The 19,941-nt window shown below is 42.4% G+C and overlaps 1 long non-coding RNA gene across 2 annotated transcripts in view; it reads right to left on the bottom strand.

The window, feature by feature from the left end:
* The window catches only part of LOC147362668 (uncharacterized), a 39,389-nt gene that overhangs the window by 3,981 nt on the left and 15,467 nt on the right, over positions 1-19,941 (bottom strand). For both annotated transcript variants that reach the window (XR_015135761.1, XR_015135760.1), the window contains exon 3: positions 19,787-19,928. This is a non-coding gene — a long non-coding RNA (uncharacterized LOC147362668). The remainder of the gene's footprint in view (positions 1-19,786; positions 19,929-19,941) is intronic.

Raw genomic sequence — 19,941 nt, 5'->3', positions numbered from 1 at the left:
TGATGGCAAAGATAAGACTTACAAAAAGACTTGAACCAAAATGACTGCAAATGTACATGACTCACACCCTTCAAGAGCTGTCACGTATAATCATGTCCAAAAGGAAAAATATGGAGCAAACTGACAGTACCTTTATTTTAAAAACGTGAACTGAAGCTAAAATAAGTTGTTAATTTTCTTTCTAAATGACATGTTGACACCACAATCATCCTTAAAGAATCAGTACAGATGAACTTATTTGAAGGGAAGGAATGGAGATGCAGATGTAAACAACAGACATGTGGACACAGAAGGGGAAGGGGAGGGGAGGGCAAGTTGAAAAAGTAGCATTGACATATAGATACTACCATGCATAAAACAGGAAGCAGTGGGAAGCTGCTGTACAGCACGGGGAGCCCAGCCTGATGCTCTGCGACGGCCTAGAGGGGTGGGATGGGGGGAGGGAGGATCAGGAGGGAAGGGATATATACATATATATATATATATATATATATACACACATACATGTAGATGGGGCTTTGCTGGTAGCTCAGATAGTAAAGAAATCTCCTGTTCTAATGTTCTAATGAGGTGGATGAAACTGGAGCCTATTATACAGAGTGAAGTAAGCCAGAAAGAAAAACACCAATACAGTATACTAATGCATATATATGGAATTTAGAAAGATGGTAATGATAACCCTGTATGCGAGACAGCAAAAGAGACACAGATGTATAGAACAGTCTTTTGGACTCTGTGGGAGAGGGAGAGGGTGGGATGATTTGGGGGAATGGTGCTGAAACATGTATAATATCATATAAAAAATGAATTGCCAGTCCAGGTTTGATACAGGATGCTTGGGGCTGGTGCACTGGGATGACCCGGAGGGATGGTACGGGGAGGGAGGTGGGAAGGGGGTTCAGGATGGGGAACACGTGTACGCCCGTGGCAGATTCATGTTGATGTGTGGCAGAACCAATACAATATTGTAAAGTAGTAAATAAACTTAAATTAAAAATTAAAAGAAAAAAAAAAGAAATCTCCTGCAATGCAGGAGACCCCAGTTTGAGTCCTGGGTCAGGAAGATCTAGAGAAGGGCATGGCAACCCACTCTAGTGTCCTTGCCTGGAGAATTCCCATAGACAGAGGAGCCTGTAAGGCTACGGTTCATAGGGTCACAAAGGGTCAGACATGATTGAGCAACTAAGAACAGCATATATATATATATATAATTATGACTGATTCACTTTTTTGTATGGCAGAAATCAACACAACATTGTAAAGCAATTATCCTCCAATTAAAAAAGTAAAAACAAAAAAACAAAAAACCACTGTCTGTGTGCAGATACAAGATGCTCTACTTATTAACCTTCCTTTCAGAAGGCTCAGTTGCTGATACCCAGATGTAAAAGTTGGTGTCTGCACATGTGTTGGATGAGTTTTCGGAGATTCTTCCCCTCTCAGGACCACTCTCAGGACAGGGTTTCTAGATTCACCCAGGCTCTGGACACAGACTAGAATTTCCTCTGGGTTCTGTCTTGTCACATACCTCCCACTTGAAGTAAGTTATGGACTCTCTGTTTCTCATATTCATGGTGTCCCCCATGTGTCTTTTTTTATTGGGGTCTACTTGCTTTATGATGTTGTGTTAGTTTGTGCTGTAAAGTGAATCAGTTATAGATATACGTGTATCATCTCTTTGTCACCACAGAGCATTGAGTAGAGTTTCCTGTGCTACATAGTAGGTTCTTATTAGTTATCTGTTGTATAGATAGAACTGCATATGCTTAGTCACTCAGTCATGCCTGACTCTGCAACCCTTTGAACTATAGCCTGCCAGGCTCCTTTGTCTGTGGGATTTTTCAGGCAAGAATCCTGGAGTAGGTTGCCATTTTCCTCCTCCAGGGGATTTTCCCAACCCAGGCATCGAACCCATGCCTCCTGCATTGGCAGGCTGATTCTTTACCCGCTGAGCCATCCGAGATGTATATGTCAATCCTAATCTCCCAATTCATCCCACCCTCATTTCCACCACTGGTGTCCATGTCTATTTCACAACTTTGAGGTAGCTGATTTGAGGTAGCTAATTGCTACACTCAGAGATCCTCTTGTCTTTAATTCTGTGGATTCCAGAAAGATCAGATTGCCAGAAACCTGACATCTATGAGCAGGAGGTAGGTATACATGTGAGATGCAATGAGTATTTATGCATTCTATATGCATATGTATATTCAGGCATACATATATTCTTCAAAATTGATTTTTCAAACTGTTCCCTAAAATTCTGTTCTCTCATCTTTTAATTCTGTCAAGAGCTCGGTCCCTTCACAATTGATAAATCACCCACATTAATCTGTCTTCCACCTCCTCCCTTCACATCGTTCTCTCAGCCACAATAAGATTTGAGCGTGTGCCTGTACACATGGCGTCCCAAATTATAACCTCCCCAGTCTCAGGATTGTTTTCAAAGGGCTAAAAATTGCCATGCTCATAAAAACAAAACAAAACAAAAATGGCAACCTTGTTTGCCTTGCCAGTCTGTCAGAGCTTGAAAAACAAACTTCATCCCAGAAAGACAAACACACACACAGCAAACATGGAGAAGGAGCTGCTAGGAGGCGAGAGCATCTTGAAGACCAGGGAACAATGGGAGAGAACACAGCCTGGCATGATGCAGAAAGGCACGTCCTGCCCGCAAGGTGAGCAAGAAGGAGAGAAAGCAGCCCTCGATGCAGACCTTAACGGGGTTGGAGGGAGGACCTCTTTGCACCCACCCTTCTCCAAACCCCCAAACATCCCCACCACCAAAGCTCATACACGTGAAGCTACATCTACACTCAGCTCTCCTTTCGTATCATCACTCCTTAAGAGGCAGTGGTGACCCTAGGTTAACTCCCTCGGGTGTGCCATGTCAGGTATATAAAAACACAGATCCAAACAGACACTGAAACCCCAGTTTCACTAATCATTGTTGGGATGAATCAAAGCCAATCAACTGCATATTTCCTGGAAGGCTTCACTTTACAACCTCTGATGCGATACAAAATAAAAAGGCGACTTTGGCGGGTGTCTATAACAACAGTTTATATTAATATTCTCCAGTGATCCTTTCTTCCAAGGAATCTAAAGTGCTTGCAAGGAGGTTGGATTCTCCGCCAGCTCTGGTTCCAGCAGGAATAAATGGCAGTGCTTGGCAGCCGCAGTGCAAACCTTAGCGATGTCTCCGGGGATGGGAGCGCTCAGCTGCACACGTTACATCTCTCAGTCTTCGTTCACACACACTCTGGCCTGTCAGAGCTTAATGGCTGTTGGCCCCAAGAGGATCAGGCAGATCTATTCCCAGTCGAGTGGTTAAGTCAGTAGCCATGCAAATAAGTCCTTTTGGTGGCAGTGGACTTAGCACAGCTTGGAGGTGCCCGTCAGGGAAGCTCTTATGTTTGACATGTGCCGTCCCAGGCCTTTCCCTGTGTCAGGAAGTCTCAACGCAACACTTCTGAAGTCTGATCATGCCCACTGCTCACTTGAGAAGCACAGACTCGGGGTCCAGATTCTCCGGTGACACAGCCGGTCAGTGGTAGAGTCACATGTGTACAGTTACCCTTGGATCCAAAGCCCGTGTTTTGTTGCTCCACTTTTCATGCAGCCTGATCACAGTGATGGTGTGAGATGAGTCATAGTGTTTGCTTACAGGTTTGCATTCTTCTCGCTTCCCTACACCAAGGAAATGGGACTAGGGATCATTAGAATTTATATTTTCCAACTTGTACCCAATCATTCAAGTTCTCTGCTCCCTCATTCCATCAGTGCAAGTTCTTGGGTCCTCTTGGTGCTAAGAGGGGCCTCTCTGATAGCTCAGTTGGTAAAGAATCCACCTGCATGTTTTTTTTTTTTTTCTTGTTAATTTTCTGTTTAGTTGATCTATCCATAGGTGTGAGTGGGGTATTAAAGTCTCCCACTATTATTGTGTTATTGTTAATTTCTCCTTTCATACTTGTTAGGATTTGTCTTACATACTGCGGTGCTCCCGTGTTGGGTGGATATATATTTATAATTGTTATATCTTCTTCTTGGATTGATCCTTTGATCATTATGTAGTGACCTTCTTTGTCTCTTTTCACAGCCTTTGTTTTAAAGTCTAATTTATCTGATACGAGTATTGTGACTCCTGCTTTCTTTTGGTCCCAATTTGCATGGAAAATCTTTTTCCAGCCCTTCACTTTCAGTCTGTATGTGTCCCCTGTTTTGAGGTGGGTCTCTTGTAGACAACATATGTAGGGGTCTTGTTTTTGTATCCATTCAGCCAGTCTTTGTCTTTTGGTTGGGGCATTCAACCCATTTACATTTAAGGTAATTACTAATAAGTATGATCCCGTTGCCATTTACTTTATTGTTTTGGGTTCGAGTTTATACACCATTTTTGTGTTTCCTGTCTAGAGAATATCCTTTAGTATTTGTTGGAGAGCTGGTTTGGTGGTGCAGAATTCTCTCAGCTTTTGCTTGTCTGAAAAGCTTTTGATTTCTGCTTCATACTTGAATGAGATCCTTGCTGGGTACAATAATCTGGGCTGTAGGTTATTTTCTTTCATCATTTTAAGTATGTCTTGCCATTCCCTCCTGGCTTGAAGAGTTTCTATTGAAAGATCAGCTGTTATCCTTATGGGAATTCCCTTGTGTGTTATTTGTTGTTTTTCCCTTGCTGCTTTTAATATTTGTTCTTTGTGTTTGATCTTTGTTAATTTGATTAATATGTGTCTTGGGGTGTTTCTCCTTGGGTTTATCCTGTTTGGGACTCTCTGGGTTTCTTGGACTTGGGTGATTATTTCCTTCCCCCCCCCAAAAAAAACATGTATCTATAAAGCTCACTAAAGCAAAGCACAGTAAAATGAGGTATGGCAATAAAAGGCGTTAAATTTATCAAATAAAAAAAAAAATAAAGTGCTAAAAAATTAAAGCTGTCAAAAAAAAAAAAATCCAAAAAGTTTTCTTTTGTTTCTTTACCAACTGAGCTTCCGTGATAGCTCAGTCGGTAAAGACAATATATTGGGGGCCACACAGAGGCCCAGTGAGGAAAAAGAAGATAGCACTTGGAAATTTTCCATCCACTTAACATTTAACTTCACAGGGTCTGAATCCTAACTCTGTGTTCCCCTACAGCAGGAGCTCCAAGTGTGGTCTTTGAGACCCCGGGATGGTAGGGGCCACGGAATCCTTTAAAGAGGTCTGTGGAGTCAAACTGTTTTTGTAATACTACTAAGACATTATTTGCCTTTTTCTCTCTCTTTCTTTCACAAGGTTATGGAGTTTACATGTGATATTGCTGCAGATTGTATATAGAAGCAGATATGAAAACCCACCTGCCTTCTATTAAGGCAGATATTAATGAGATTCGAAAACATGTAAAATGATGCCATTCTACTCAGTAATTATTTTATTTTGGGGAAATATAAGTTATCTTTAAACAATATGTTATTTTTGCTGATCTGGAATGAATTTGTTATTGCTGTGTTTAAATAATACATTAAATATTGATTGACATAGCCCATCTAAAAAAAAAAAAATGGTGTGGGGCACAGAAGATCTCATTTAACTCCTGATGTATACAGGGTTCAAAAATGCTTTAGAAACAAACCAAAAAATGGCCAAGGAACCTCTAACTGATAACACAGGGCTGGCAGATTCAGCATTACCACAAAGTCTTCTTCCCTGTCTTCAGGTTTAACATGTGGCACTGTTTGCCCAGATTTCAGGAGTCAACCTGCCCCAATGTGTGGCAGTGACAAAGGAAACCCATCAAATGTTTGACAGGGGCCCAAAATCATCCATAACAGAAGGATTTGGACTTCACAAAAGAAACTGGACTTTGTAGCCAGAGCATGACTGGGCAGAGGGTCCATCAATAAGCCCATGCCTCAGTTTCTCTGTCCTAAATCCCCATCTGTTTGCCAGGTCTTTGACTTTCAACCTGACCACCACCCTCCACCCGACCTACTGGCCTGTCTTCGGGGTCATCCAACTGATGGCAAAAAAAAAAAAAGAGTGCTAATTCCATTCACGAGGGCTCCACTCTCAGGACCCAGTCACTCCCAAAGGCCCCACCTCCTAATACCATAAAAAAAAAAAAAAAAAAAGAATCCACCTGCAATGCAGGAGACCCTGATTTGATTCCTAGCTCTGGAAGATCCACTGGAGAAGGGATAGGCTAACCACTGCAGTATTCTTGGGCTTCCCTGGTGGCTCAGCTGGTAAATAATCTGCCCTCAATGGAGGAGACCTGGGTTTGATCCCTGGGTTTGGAAGATCCCTTTGTTGGGTAGAAGGAAAAGGCTACCCACTCCAGTATTCTGGCCTGGAGAATTCCATGGACTGTATAGTCTATGGGGTCGCAAAGAGTCAGACACGACTGAGTGACTTTCACTTCATTTCACTTGGTGCTAATATGCCTCACAGGATGGGACCCACCTGGTCCTTGAGGTGAGGACCTCTTAAAACAACAATTCTAGTATATGATGCAAATACCATCAGGCTTCTCACCTTCAAGATGGGAAATACAATAGAGGAAAAGTGCTAGAAATTTATTGAATGCCTGAGTTAGATCGGATTAAACTTCATTTTCTTGCTGTGAAAATGGGGTTGAGCATGAGTCAATGATGCCATCCAACCATCTCATCTTCTCTTGGCCCCTTCTCCTCCTGCTTTCAATTTTTCCCAGCATGAGAGTCTTTTCCAATGAGTCGGAAATTTGTATCAAGTGGCCAAAGTATTGACGCTTTGTCTTTTTACTTCTCATTTAACTGACCTCCTTCAGGAATCCATTTTCAGTGTCTTCATGTCCTCAGACTTGGCATGTTCTTGCCTTAATGTCTCTGCTACGGATCCTTCCCATTATTGTAAAGGCCTGGTATTTGAAACCAAAGAGTTAGAATAAAGCACTGTCCCCTTCTGCTCTTTGATTTAAGTTCCTTCTTTGCAGCAACAACCGAAGTTAGACTAGCTGGGGCTTGGGAGCAGCACAGAGATTATCACAGAATGAAATAAACAAAGAAGCACCGATTAGTACTTCAAAACGACATCCTGTCCTGGTGGTTTATAACACATGGCAGTTCACAAAGGACTGATAAGTTTTCTCTCAGTTAATTTTTCAGTGAATCTTATGAATTGGATGCTATTGTCTTATTTACAAATGAGGAAGCAGAGGGCTTAATTCAGTACCTCAGCTACATTTATTAGATGACAGTGCTCAGTCACGAAGCCATGTCTGACCCTTTGCAACCCCATGGACTGTAGCCTGCCAGGCTCCTCTGTCCATGGGATTTTCCAGGCAAGAATACTGGAATGGGTTGTCATTTCCTCCTCCAAGGGTTCAAACTCATGTCTCCTGCATTGGCAGTGGGATTCTTTCCCCACTGAGCCATCAGGGAAGCCCTTAGTGGCAATCTATATTCTTTGTCTTATACTACACATGGGAACTATTCCTCAGTGAAACATGCCTATCCCGCAATATAATTAAACAAAAGAGATGTGACCATCTTATATAAAGCACATTTAAATATACCAATTTTATATACTTTCATAAGAACAAACAAGTCATGGATTTGTAACTGGACTGGACTTCGAGTAATTAGAGAACAGGGCTGTGCCTTGTTTACATTTCCTTTTCCACATTATCTGCTATGAGCTGAATTACATCTCCCCAAATTCATATGGTGAAGCCCCAGCCCTCAGTACCTTAGGATGTAGCTATAACTGGAGAGAGGGTCTTTAAAGAGGTTAATTAAGGTCTTTGAGATACTTTCTAATCCAATATTGGGTTTCCCTGGTGGCTCAGATGTTAATGAGTCTGCTGGCAATGCAGGAGACATGGGTTCAATCCCTGGGTCAGGAAGATCCCCTGGAGAAGGGAATGGCTACTCACTCCAGTATTCTTGCCTGGAGAATCCCATGGACAGAGGAGCCTGGTGGGCTATAGTCCATGAGGTCTCGAGGAGACTGAGCAACCAACACTTCCAGTTTTTTTTCCACAGTTACCGATGTCCTTATAAGAAGATGAGATTAGGACACACACAGGCAGGCAATGATGTGAAGACATCAGGAGAAGATGGCCAACAACAAGCAAAAAGAGACCAACCCCGCTGATACTTAATCTCAGATTTCTAACCTTAAGAAGTGCAAGAAAATAAACTTCTGTCACTGAAGCCCTGGTCTGTGGTATTTTACTATGGCAGCCCTAGCGCACTAACACACTAGCTCCCCGCCTTGGTTAATGGCATATGTCTTGGTATACGTCTGTTAGATTGTGGAATTACAGAGCAACAAGAGCTGCTTTATTTTTTTCCTTCCACAAGTGCCTCCCACTTGCTGGGCCTTCTGCTAGGCTCTGGTGACAGAGACGGAAAGAGTCCCTTCCTGCCTCTGAGGAGGCCCTCAGTCCCAGGTAGCACGTCTGACCTGGTGACTGTCACACGCCGATGGGGATGAGCCCACAGTGCAGGCACCTGCGGGAAGCATGATGGCTCAGCTGGGTTTGCTGGGAAAATTCCCAAGGAGGCTTGTTTCCTGACAACTGAGGAGGAACTGTGAATAAGAGCTTACAACGGGAATTTGGGGTTGAAACTCTGTAGAAACTGCGACTACCAAAAAACATCTAAATTCCTCAGTATGACTTGAAAGACTCTCAGTGGCATAGCCCCTGCCTTCTACCCGCTTCGTAGCTTCAACTCAGCCTCACTCTCAGAGCCCACCCTACAGTCCCATTGGATTGTTTGCAGCTTGTCAGACACTCTAGGATACCCCGTTTGGCCTTTGCTTGAGTTGCTGCTTCTGTAAAGTCCTCCCAGCCAAGGTCCCTGATGAATAGCCTCTCAGTTCCTTGAGATTTCACTCAAAGGTCACCTCTATATCTATATATCCCCAAATGGAATGAACTGCTCCCTCCTTTGTCTTCACGGCAGTCTCTGCAGACAATTATTTGTAGCCCATAAGACACTGTGTTCCTCTGTCTTATTTATAAGTCTGCTTCCCCTTACTATACTGTGAGCCTCTTAATAATAGCAGCCAATGTAGACCACAGGGAGCTCAGCTCGGTGCTCTGTGATGACCTAGAGGGGTGGGATGGGGGTGGAGTAGGAGGGAGGATCAAGAGGGAGGGGACATGTGTATAATTATAGCTGCTCCATCTTGTTGCACAGCAGAAACTAACACAATATTGTAAAACAATTATACTCCAATAATAAAAAAAAATAAAAACAGCCAAGACTTATTCATGTTGTATCATCAGTACCATTGCTGCTGCTGCTGCTAAGTCCCTTCAGTCGTGTCCGACTCCGTGGGACGCCATAGACGGCAGCCCACCAGGCTCCGCCGTCCCTGGGATTCTCCAGGCAAGAACACTGGAACGGGTTGCCATTTCCTTCTCCAGTGCATGAAAGTGAAAAGTGAAAGGGAAGTCGCTCAGTCGTGTCCGACTCTTAGCGACCCCATGGACTGCAGCCCACCAGGCTCCTCCATCCATGGGATTTTCCAGGCAAGAGTACTGGAGTGGGAACCTTAGTAGATGCTTAATACATTTGTTGCCTCAGTGTAGAGACAAAGATACAATGGTTGCAAAGAACACTGCCTAAAGGCAGCCACTTGTTTAGTATGGAAGGCACGTACAGGATTAAGACCTGGGAACCAATGCCAGACAGTAGGCTGGCCTTGTATGTAGGGCTACCAGATTTAGTAAATAAAAATTCAAAATACCATTTAAATTTGAGTTTCAGGTGAGCAGCCATCAATTTTTTTCTTTAAAGTATAAGATGCCTCATGCAATAGTTGGGATTCATTTATATTATTTTTTTTTCATTTTTTTGTCTGAAATTCACATTTGACATGGCATCCTGTATTTCACCTGGGAACCCTGCTCACATATCATGCTAGGAAGCCTACAGGGCCAATGGCATGTGATAGAAACAAAGGCTTCATTATTTGGTTCTAATAGATCTGCAGTTTGAAAGGTACCTCTTCTCCAGGTGATAGGTTAGGTAACGGTGTGGCCACTTCTCTCCCTGTGTTCTTAATTCTGGAATCATCATTAGAGTCAGGTAAAGTAGAATTAACCTCTAAGATGAAGTGAGATTCTGCACAATGGAATCGTAAATGCAGAAATGCTAGACAACATGGAGAAAAGAGAGAAGAGGGTGGGGGAGATTAAAAAAAAAAAAAACAGCCAATATGGTCTTGGCCCTCATCAGAGATTCACACAGTTTGGGGGATATATTTCCAAAGCTGAAACTTGAAGGGAAATCACATGGATATTATGCCACCCTTCCCAGAATTTTAAGCAGAGGCCAAATGAATGTTTCCCCAGAACCCCCTATCAATTGCAACTACTGACATTCACGTCGGTCTCGTGGCACCTGCTTCCACCAAATGCTAGTGTTTAACATTTCTCACAGTGTTTCTAAACTCGAATTTGTTCACTGCTACCAGCTAGGAACAGATGCACCAGAGAGAACCTATTTGAAAGTGGGTGGCTTATTATGAACAACTTAGGGTCTATAAAAAAAAATCCCAACAAGAGCTGGAAGAAAAAAATAAAAACTGCCAGAAGCTCTAAAAAATCTCTTCAGAAGAGAACAGAATAGTTATCTGGAAATTCTGCAAATATGTAAAGGAAACTTGTTTTAGCACCACTTTGCACTTCAGTATAATTTCCTAAAAGTTACCTCTAACTTGGGCTCTCTCACAGAATTGAGTCACCACCCTCCCCAAAAGGACTTCTTCTTAAGGCCAGTGAAGAGATCCTGTGGCACAAATCTAAAAGGAGTGTCCTTCTACTGGATGAAAATATCCATCCTTTGCTTGGCTCTAACTATCTATGGCTGATGACATTATATTTCCTGCACTTTGGTTGGTTTTGTAAAACTGTTTCCCATGTTTATGGAGATTCTAGTCCAAAATGGTAGCCATTAGAAACACAGGGCTAGGGTGCACTTGAAATGGGGCTGCTTTGAATTGATAAGAGCTTTGCATAAAAGGGGGCTTCCCTTGTGGCTCAGCTGGTAAAGAATCCGCCTGCAATGAGGGAGACCTGGGTTCCATTCCTGGGTAGGAAAGATCCCCTGGAGAAGTGAAAGGCTACCCACTCCAATACTCTGGCCTGGAGAATTCCATGGACTGTATGGTCCATGGGCTCACAAAAAGTCGGATATGCATAACAGGAAAAGGCAACCCACTTCAGTATTCTTGCCTGGAGGGCCTCCATGAACAGAGAAGCCTAGAGAGCTACAGTCCATGGGGTCACAGAGAGTCGATCAGGACTGAGCAACTGGAAATCAACAGCAACAACAATATAAAGATACAAACCAGACTTTGAAAACATAGTTAGAAATATATGAGCTCACTAGTGGCATCATGGACTCAATGGACACGAGTCTGAGCAAACTCCAGGAGACAGTGAAGGACAAGGAAGCCTGGCATGCTACAGTCCATGGGGTGCAAAGAGCTGGACACAACTGAGCGACTGAACAACAATGATTTTTATATTAGCTACATGTCAAAGTCAAAAATACACATTGTTGGCTCATCTGCATGACTCCCATTAAAATCCAAGGCACTTTTTTTCTTGGCCATGCTGAGACAGGAGGGATCTTAGCTCCCCAACCAGAGACTGAATCCATGCCCCCAGCAGTGGAAGCACAGAATCTTAACCACTGGACCACCAGGAAAGTTCCCCACGGGACTTTTTACCAAAGTCTAGCCACCATTTTAGTGCAATGAAGAAACTGTGATACTCAAGTGTGTCCACCTTTGATTTGGGCTCCAGGAGTCTCTGATGTAATCAAAATGTCTCAGTGTCAAGGTGGAGGGAACAGACCTAGGAGGAAATGTTGCAAGACTCTTATCAACAACCAAAGGAGAAATTCAGAGGATTATTTAAATTCTGCATTTGGCCTGACCTTGAACTTTGATTTGTACTAGCTCAGAATCCTTCAACATTCTCGGAAAATTCACTGAACAACTTGCTATCTTCATGCAGAGATTTCCATCTCAGTGAAATCTGAGGACAAGATTTCAACACGTGCTAGAGCAAACTTCTTAAGGCACTTTGGTCACTCAGTTTGTCCAGGGGACAGACCTTGAGCCTTCTTCCCTGAGGGCCAGGAACTGGGTGCTGATTACAGCGGAAATGGGCTGGAGGGCGGGGGTGGGGTGTGTAAGGCTGCTGGGGAAGCAGATGGTGCAGGACAGCACAGGTGCTGGACGACTGGACATCTCACGCCAAAGAATGAAGACGGACCCATATCTCACATCACACAAAGACAGACTCAAAACGAGTCAGACATGAGAACCAAATTCTAAAATTAATAGAAGAAAATAAAGGCATATGTTCTCATCACCTTGGGTTTGATGGTTTCTCAGATACGACACCAAAAGCACATGTGACAAAAGAAAAAAAATCAGATCAACTGGACATTATTAAAATGACAAACCTTGACCTTCAAAGGACACTATCTAGAGAGCAAAAGGCGACGTACAGAAAGGGAGGAAATATTCGCAATTCATAAGTCTGATCTGAAACTTGTATCTAGAATGTATAAAGAGTACATACAACATTAAACAAAAGTCCAGTTTGAAAGTGAGCAAAGTATATCAATAGACATTTCTCCAGTGATATACAAACATTAATAGCTAATAAGCACATGAAAAGATACTCAGCATCTTTAGTCATGAGAAAAATGCAAATCTAGACTACGCTATCAATAGTATGTCACTTACTGTCCACTAGAATGGCTATAATCCAAAAGAAAGACACTGAATGCTGTTAGGGATGAACATGAAGATGTTCTGAATCCAGATTCTGAATTCAGATTCTGAATCCAGTCGAAACGGTTCTTGATGACAATGACACAGATCTCTTCCGGCCAGCACCTACTCAAACGGAAAAGTTTGAACTCTTGTATGTTGCTGGTGGGAACGTAAAATGGACCAGCCACTTTGTAAAAACAGTTTGTCGGCTCTTCAAAGTGTAAAGCATGCGGTTACCACATGACCCGGTAATTTAACTCCTAGGTATATACGTAAAAGCACTGAAAACTTACATCAACAGAAAAACTTGTACACAAATATTCATAGCAGCATTATTCAGAATAGCTAAAAAGTGGAAACAACCCATTAGCTGATAAATGAATACACAGAAGTGATCTACCCATAGAGTGGAAGATCATTCAGCCACAAAAAGGAATGAAGTATTGACACATGCTACAGCATGGATAAAGCCTGAAAATGTTATATTAAGTGAAAGAAGTCAGACACAAAAGGCCACATGGTATATAATTCTATTTGCTTGAAATATCTAGAATAGGAATATCCATCATGACACAACGTAGGTTAGTGGTTGCCAGGGGTTGCCAGGGGCTGCCAGGGTTGGCGTAGGGAGGGTGGAGAACAGCTTTTGTGTATGAGGTTTCTTGAGTCAGTGATAAAAACATCCCAGAGTTTTTTTTTGGTGAAATAGTGGTGATAATTTCACAATTTATCACGGTTCTTATCGCCGTTCTTAAAAACAGTGAATTGTTTATAAAGGCAACTTTATGGTATGTGGTTATTATCTCTATTTTTTAAAATGTGACTTCAGAAAGTTTGAGGTTTGGGGGCCCCTCCCAAAACTAAAAATGTATTTGTATATAAAATATATACACATTCTCAACATCTATTATTAAGATAAACTGTGGCCTTTTCTCAGCTCATCACATATATTCTTGATCCAGTTTATTCTGTACAATATTACAGAAATTAGGCTAATGCCTACATTTAAAAAATAAGAAAACTAAAGCTCAGAGACCTAGCTCGATGGAGAAGAGATGAACAGGTAAACAAATAGAAAATTTGAGTACAGCATGTTCTTGTTCTTATACGATTCTGAATCCAGTCCAAACAGTTCTTGATGACAATGACACAGATCTCTTCCGGCCAGCACCTACTCAAAGCAGCTACTGTCACAGCCCTTCATCTGAGTATCTCTGTCTGGGCAGCCCACGTACATCCCCTGCTTGCTCCCTGCTTCTGACTGAGCTGATCTACATCCTAACCACTGCGTGCCACCACCCGTCTTTTCTATCAGTTTGCCAGGATGGGGCATTCATGCTGGTCACTGTCAGGTCTCGAAAAGGAAAGGTCCCCTCCCCGTGTCTAGGAGCCCCACAAGGACCCCTGAGGAACCATGTCTGCTGGGTGCAGGGAAGACAGAGCAGGGGTGGTCCGTCTTCTAATGTGGGACCTCAGGTCTGGAGTCGGCTGGACCTCAGCTCTCCAAATGCTCTGGGTTCTTCCCTGGTTGCTAGGTAACCACTCATCTCCCTTCTGCCAACCTGTCTCTTTCTCTAACTCTGACGTTGACCCCGTGTCCTGATTGTGCGCAGGTCTCTGTTTCAGCGGGTCCCTCACTGATGACTCTGCCCAAGGCTCCTCTCTGCTGACCCTCCCCAGAGACCGAGTTCTCACACATAGTTGATGCCTCCCTGGTCACACACCTGCCTGGAGACCACCTTCCCCTACGGAGGCTCTGCATCCAGAGGCAGCAACTCACACCATTAATCAAACATTTTCCACAAAGGAGCTCATGACACCTGGAAGCTCTGCAGTCCCAGGAATGAAGGCCATATCCCTTAACAACAATGTTAAAATGTCTGTTTTTCTATGTTTCAAATAGCCAGTGAGAATTTACTGTTTGATGCAGGGAGCTCAAACGCTGTGCTCTGTGACAACCTAGAGGGGTGGCATAGGGTAGAAGGTGGGAGGGAGGTTCAAGAGAGAGGTACATGTATTCCTATGGCTGGTTCATGCTGATATGTGGCAGAAACCAATGCAACTTATTAAGCAATTATCCTCCAATTAAAAATAAATATTTTTTAATAAAGTCTGTTTTTCCATAGAGTTTAAAAAGTCAAGGCAAAGCTTCCATAAATCATCTAGTCTGGCACTCATGAAGATTCAGAGAGAAAGGCACTTTATTTCCATTTTACAGATTTGTAAACTGAGACTAAGACATGTGATATCACATCCTCACAACCCTGTATTCACCCCATCAATCTGGTCAAGGTGTGACTCAAGCCAGCTCTGAACTAGGGAAGGACAGGAATGGGTCTGGGAAGCGACCTGCTGAGGCCTCTAAAAAGCAATCCTTACAGACTGAAAAGGAATGAAATTATTTAAAGTAATGAAAATATGTCTCAATGATGAAAGATACTATAAATCAGATAAAATATTTGTTAGTGTTGGGCTTGATGCTTTGGGGAAGAAAAGTAAAAGAGAAAAACCACGTTGAACAGGGCAGTTGGTCCCTGAGCACTGTAAAAATGAAGACAGACCTCACAGATTTAGAAAAACAAAAAATGTAGGGGAAAAGAATGAAAGGAAAGGGAACCAGAATGAAAAATCCTTGTAGGCAGCTGTGCTTCTCTGCAAACATGGTGGTGTCTACGGGAGATAGAGAGGTTTCACTTTTGGCTAACTTCATGTCACGTGGCCACTGATGAGTGAGGTTCATGGGGAGTCCTTTTGTCCTCCCTCCATTTAATGAATTGTAATGAATGTTTGGCAGAAGCACAGGCTGGAATCAAGATTGCTGGGAGAAATATCAATAACCTCAGATATGCAGATGACACTACCCTTATGGCAGAAAGTGAAGAGGAATTCAAAAGCCTCTTGATGAAAGTGAAAGAGGAGAGTGAAAAAGTTGGCTTAAAGCTCAACATTCAGAAAACAAAGATCATGGCATCTCGTCCCATCACTTCATGGGAAATAGATGGGGAAACAGTGGAAACAGTGTCAGACTTTAATTTTCTGGGCTCCAAAATCACTGCAGATGGTGACTGCAGCCATGAAATTAAAAGATGCTTACTCCTTGGAAGGAAAGTTATGACCAACCTAGATGCATATTCAAAAGCAGAGACATTACTTTGCCAACAAAGGTCCGTCTAGTCACGGCTATGGTTTTTCCAGTAGTCATGTATGAATGTGAGAGTTGGACTGTGAAGAAAGCTGAGCGCCAAAGAATTGATGCTTTTGAACTGTGGTGTTGGAGAAGACTCTTGAGAGTCCCTTGGACTGCAAGGAAATCCAACCAGTCCATTCTAAAGGAGATCAGTCCTGGGTGTTCATTGGAAGGACTGATGTTGAAGATGAAACTCCAATACTTTGGCCACCTCAAGCGAAGAGTTGACTCATTGGAAGAGACCCTGATGCTGGAAGGGATTGGGGGCAGGAAGAGAAGGGGGCAACAGAGAATGAGATGGCTGGATGACATCACCGACTCAATGGGCATGAGTTTGAGTGAACTCCAGGAGTTGGTGATGGACAGGGAGGCCTGGCATGCTGCGATTCATGGGGTCTCAAAGAGTTGGACACAACTGAGTGACTGAACTGAATGAATGGTTGGCAGTTAGTGGGTCAATATTTGTATCATAATAACAGTCTCTCAAATACTTGAGAACAGTCGGTTCTACATGCTACAATGAACATTCCCATGCCTGCCATTATTAATTTTCATAGCAAATTATCTTTCTGTTTTTAATGCCAATGTAAGTTTAGCTCATCCTTGTCAGAATTAAACTTAATTAAACAATAATCATGCCTGTTATGTGTTAGACACTGAGTTTAGTGATGGGGACACAGAAGTGAGTGCTCTGTCTTTGCCCTCTAAGATGTCATTTTTTAAGAAAACATTAAATGCTCAAATTTAAATGTGATGAAAATTGCAAATGAAATGATTGTCATTAATATTATGAAAGGAGTTGTGTCTATATTTCACCAGAACATTCATTGTAAGGCTATTTCAAAAAATAAAACACTGTTGATTAAAATTTCACAGAGGTGCCTAACAGAGATGTTTTTTAAAATTCATCTATTAAGTCACTTCTGCACATGAGCTATTTTTTACACTTGCTCTTAACCTAAATGCTGAGAAATGATAAGGCCTTTTTAAAAGAAATTTAAAGTTCATTAGAGATCTTCAGTTCAGTTCAGTTCAGTCGCTCACTCGTGTCCAACTCTTTGAGACCCCATGAATCACAGCACACCAGGCCTCCCTGTCCATCACCAACTCCCAGAGTTCACTCAAACTCACGTCCATTGAGTCGGTGATGCCATCCATCCATCTCATCCTCTGTCGTCCCCTTTTCTTCCTGCCCCCAATCCCTCCCAGCATCAGAGTCTTTTCCAATGAGTCAACTCTTCGCATGAGGTGGCCAAAGTATCGGAGTTTCAGCTTTAGCATCATTCCTTCCAAAGAACACCCAGGGCTGGTCTCCTTTAGAATGAACTGGTTGGAACTCCTTGCAGTCCAAGGGACTCTCAAGAGTCTTCTCCAACACCACAGTTCAAAAGCATCAATTCTTTGGCGCTCAGCTTTCTTCACAGTCCAACTCTCACATTCATACATGACTACTGGAAAAACCATAGCCGTGACTAGATGGACCTTTGTTGGCAAAGTAATGTCTCTGCTTTTGAATATGCATCTAGGTTGGTCATAACTTTCCTTCCAAGGAGTAAGCATCTTTTAATTTCATGGCTGCAGTCACCATCTGCAGTGATTTTGGAGCCCAGAAAAATAAAGTCTGACACTGTTTCCCCATCTATTTCCCATGAAGTGATGGGACCAGATGCCACGATCTTCGTTTTCTGAATGTTGAGCTTTAAGCCAACTTTTTCACTCTCCTCTTTCACTTCCATCAAGAGGCTTTTTAGTTCCTCTTCACTTTCTGCCATAAGGGTGATGTTGTCTGCATATCTGAGGTTATTGATATTTCTCCCGGCAATCTTGATTCCAGCTTTTGCTTCTTCCAGCCCAGCATTTCTCAGGATGTACTCTGCATATAAGTTAAATAAGTAGGGTGACAGTATACAGCCTTGACGTACTCCTTTTCCTATTTTGAACCAGTCTGTTGTTCCATGTCCAGTTCTAACTGTTGCCTCCTGACCTGCATATAGGTTTCTCAAGAGGCAGATCAAGTGGTCTGGTATTTCCATCTCTTTCAGAATTTTCCACAGTTTATTGTGATCCACAGAGTCAAAGGCTTTGGCATAGTCAATAAAACATAAATAGATGTTTTTCTGGAACTCTCTTGCTTTTTCCATGATCCAGCGGATGTTGGCAATTTGATCTCTGGTTCCTCTGCCCTTTCTAAAACCAGCTTGAACATCAGGAAGTTCACAGTTCATGTATTGCTGAAGCCTGGCTTGGAGAATTTTGAGCATTACTTTACTAGCGTGTGAGATGAGTGCAATTGTGCAGTAGTTTGAGCATTCTTTGGCATTGCCTTTCTTTGGGATTGGAATGAAAACTGACCTTTTCCAGTCCTGTGGCCACTGCTGAGTTTTCCAAATTTGCTGGCATACTGAGTGCAGCAGTTTCACAGCATCATCTTTCAGGATTTGAAATAGTTCAACTGGAATTCCATCACCTCCACTAGCTTTGTTCATAGTGATGCTTTCTAAGGCCCACTTAATTCACGTTCCAGGATGTCTGGCTCTAGGTGAGTGATCACACCATTGTGATTATCTTGGTCGTGGAGATCTTACTATATATTAAAAATTGAAGACTCTTGTCTGTTTGGATATATACATATTAAAAATGACTGCCAGAACATCAGGCAAAATTAGAGTACTGACATGAACAAGAGAAAGTTATCTAATTAAATTTTACTGACACTTTTATTATAGCCATCAAAAAATACTGCATGTTTAAAATAAAAACCCTCAAAGGTGAAATAGCCATAGTAAACTTCTGTATCTCTAGAATGGAGTCTACTTGCATAACTTTGGTACAATGCAACAGTAAATAAGTGAGACATATTTCTATCAATTTAAAATAAAGGTATTTTGCATAATATATATAATCTACGTATATATTTACACATATGTAAATATAGTCCAAAATCCATCTAGCAATATGTATGGATAGATCATATATATATATATGTGTGTGTGTATATATATCCATCACATGACATAATTCTAAGTGCTGCCAAAGAAACGAAAAGTCACATCTCATGTGTTTGAGAAGCTTATAGCTAATATGGGAGATGAAGCCCATCAGGGGACAGGAATGTGCTAACTCTCAAGCAATCGGCATTCAAGTCACCTGTCTGTTCCAGGTGAAAGTCACCAGGTAGCAATCTGACATTCACACCTCACACCTGTCAAGAGCCCAGGCCGCTGGACCCATTCCCAGGCATTATTTATGCATCTTGTGTTTAAACATGTGGTTTTTTTTTTTCTTTTCTTTTCAAACCTCCAACTTCTAGGTTTGCTATCCTCAAGTTCATACCATCTATGGAAGAATTTTTCAACAAAATGCTTCAAATTGGCCATCAGCACATGTGGCAACTCTGTTTCTCTGGTTACTCACTTACTCCAGTCCAGGAGGTCTCTTTGACCTCTCCCCGTCCCCCTCAGCACCTCCCCCACAGACACACACACAGCAGCCTGGTGTGCTACTCTCCCACTTGGAGAAAATGCAAGCTCTCAGAACTCTTCCATATTCCTATCTTTTCAGTTGCAATACACAAAAATGTATGCATTGCATACTCTTGCTCTGTTCTTCTTTTCACAGAGGCTGTCCCTACCTCCTTCTAAAATGGTCCCTATACCAATTATGCCTGGCTGCCTAATTTGATGTCTGTACCATAATGTTTCCTCTTCTTTTATATGAAACCTTACCCTCTCACCTGGATCCTTCCCACTGGCTTTTATGCATACTTAAATCTCCTTCTTTAAGGAAACCCCTCATCCCTTTACAGCTGCCTCTTTCATCTCTATGTTCACCCACCTCTCATTTGGAATCCAGGTTGCTGAGGCTTCAGGTGTCATCTTTCTTGACCTCTCAGGCGCATCTGACAGTCCTGATCTGAACGTCTCTTGTTGGTTAAGGTTGTGTCCCCACAGGCATGTTGAAGCCCTAACATCCAACCCTGTGAAAGTCAC

This window comes from Bos grunniens, chromosome 11 (assembly GCF_055505025.1).
Source record: "Bos grunniens cultivar Pamir isolate PY7600 chromosome 11, Bosgru_T2T1.0, whole genome shotgun sequence".
Taxonomy (NCBI): domain Eukaryota; kingdom Metazoa; phylum Chordata; class Mammalia; order Artiodactyla; family Bovidae; genus Bos; species Bos grunniens.
The sequence above is the reverse complement of the archived record's forward strand: the minus strand, read 5'-3'. Positions and strand labels throughout refer to the sequence as shown.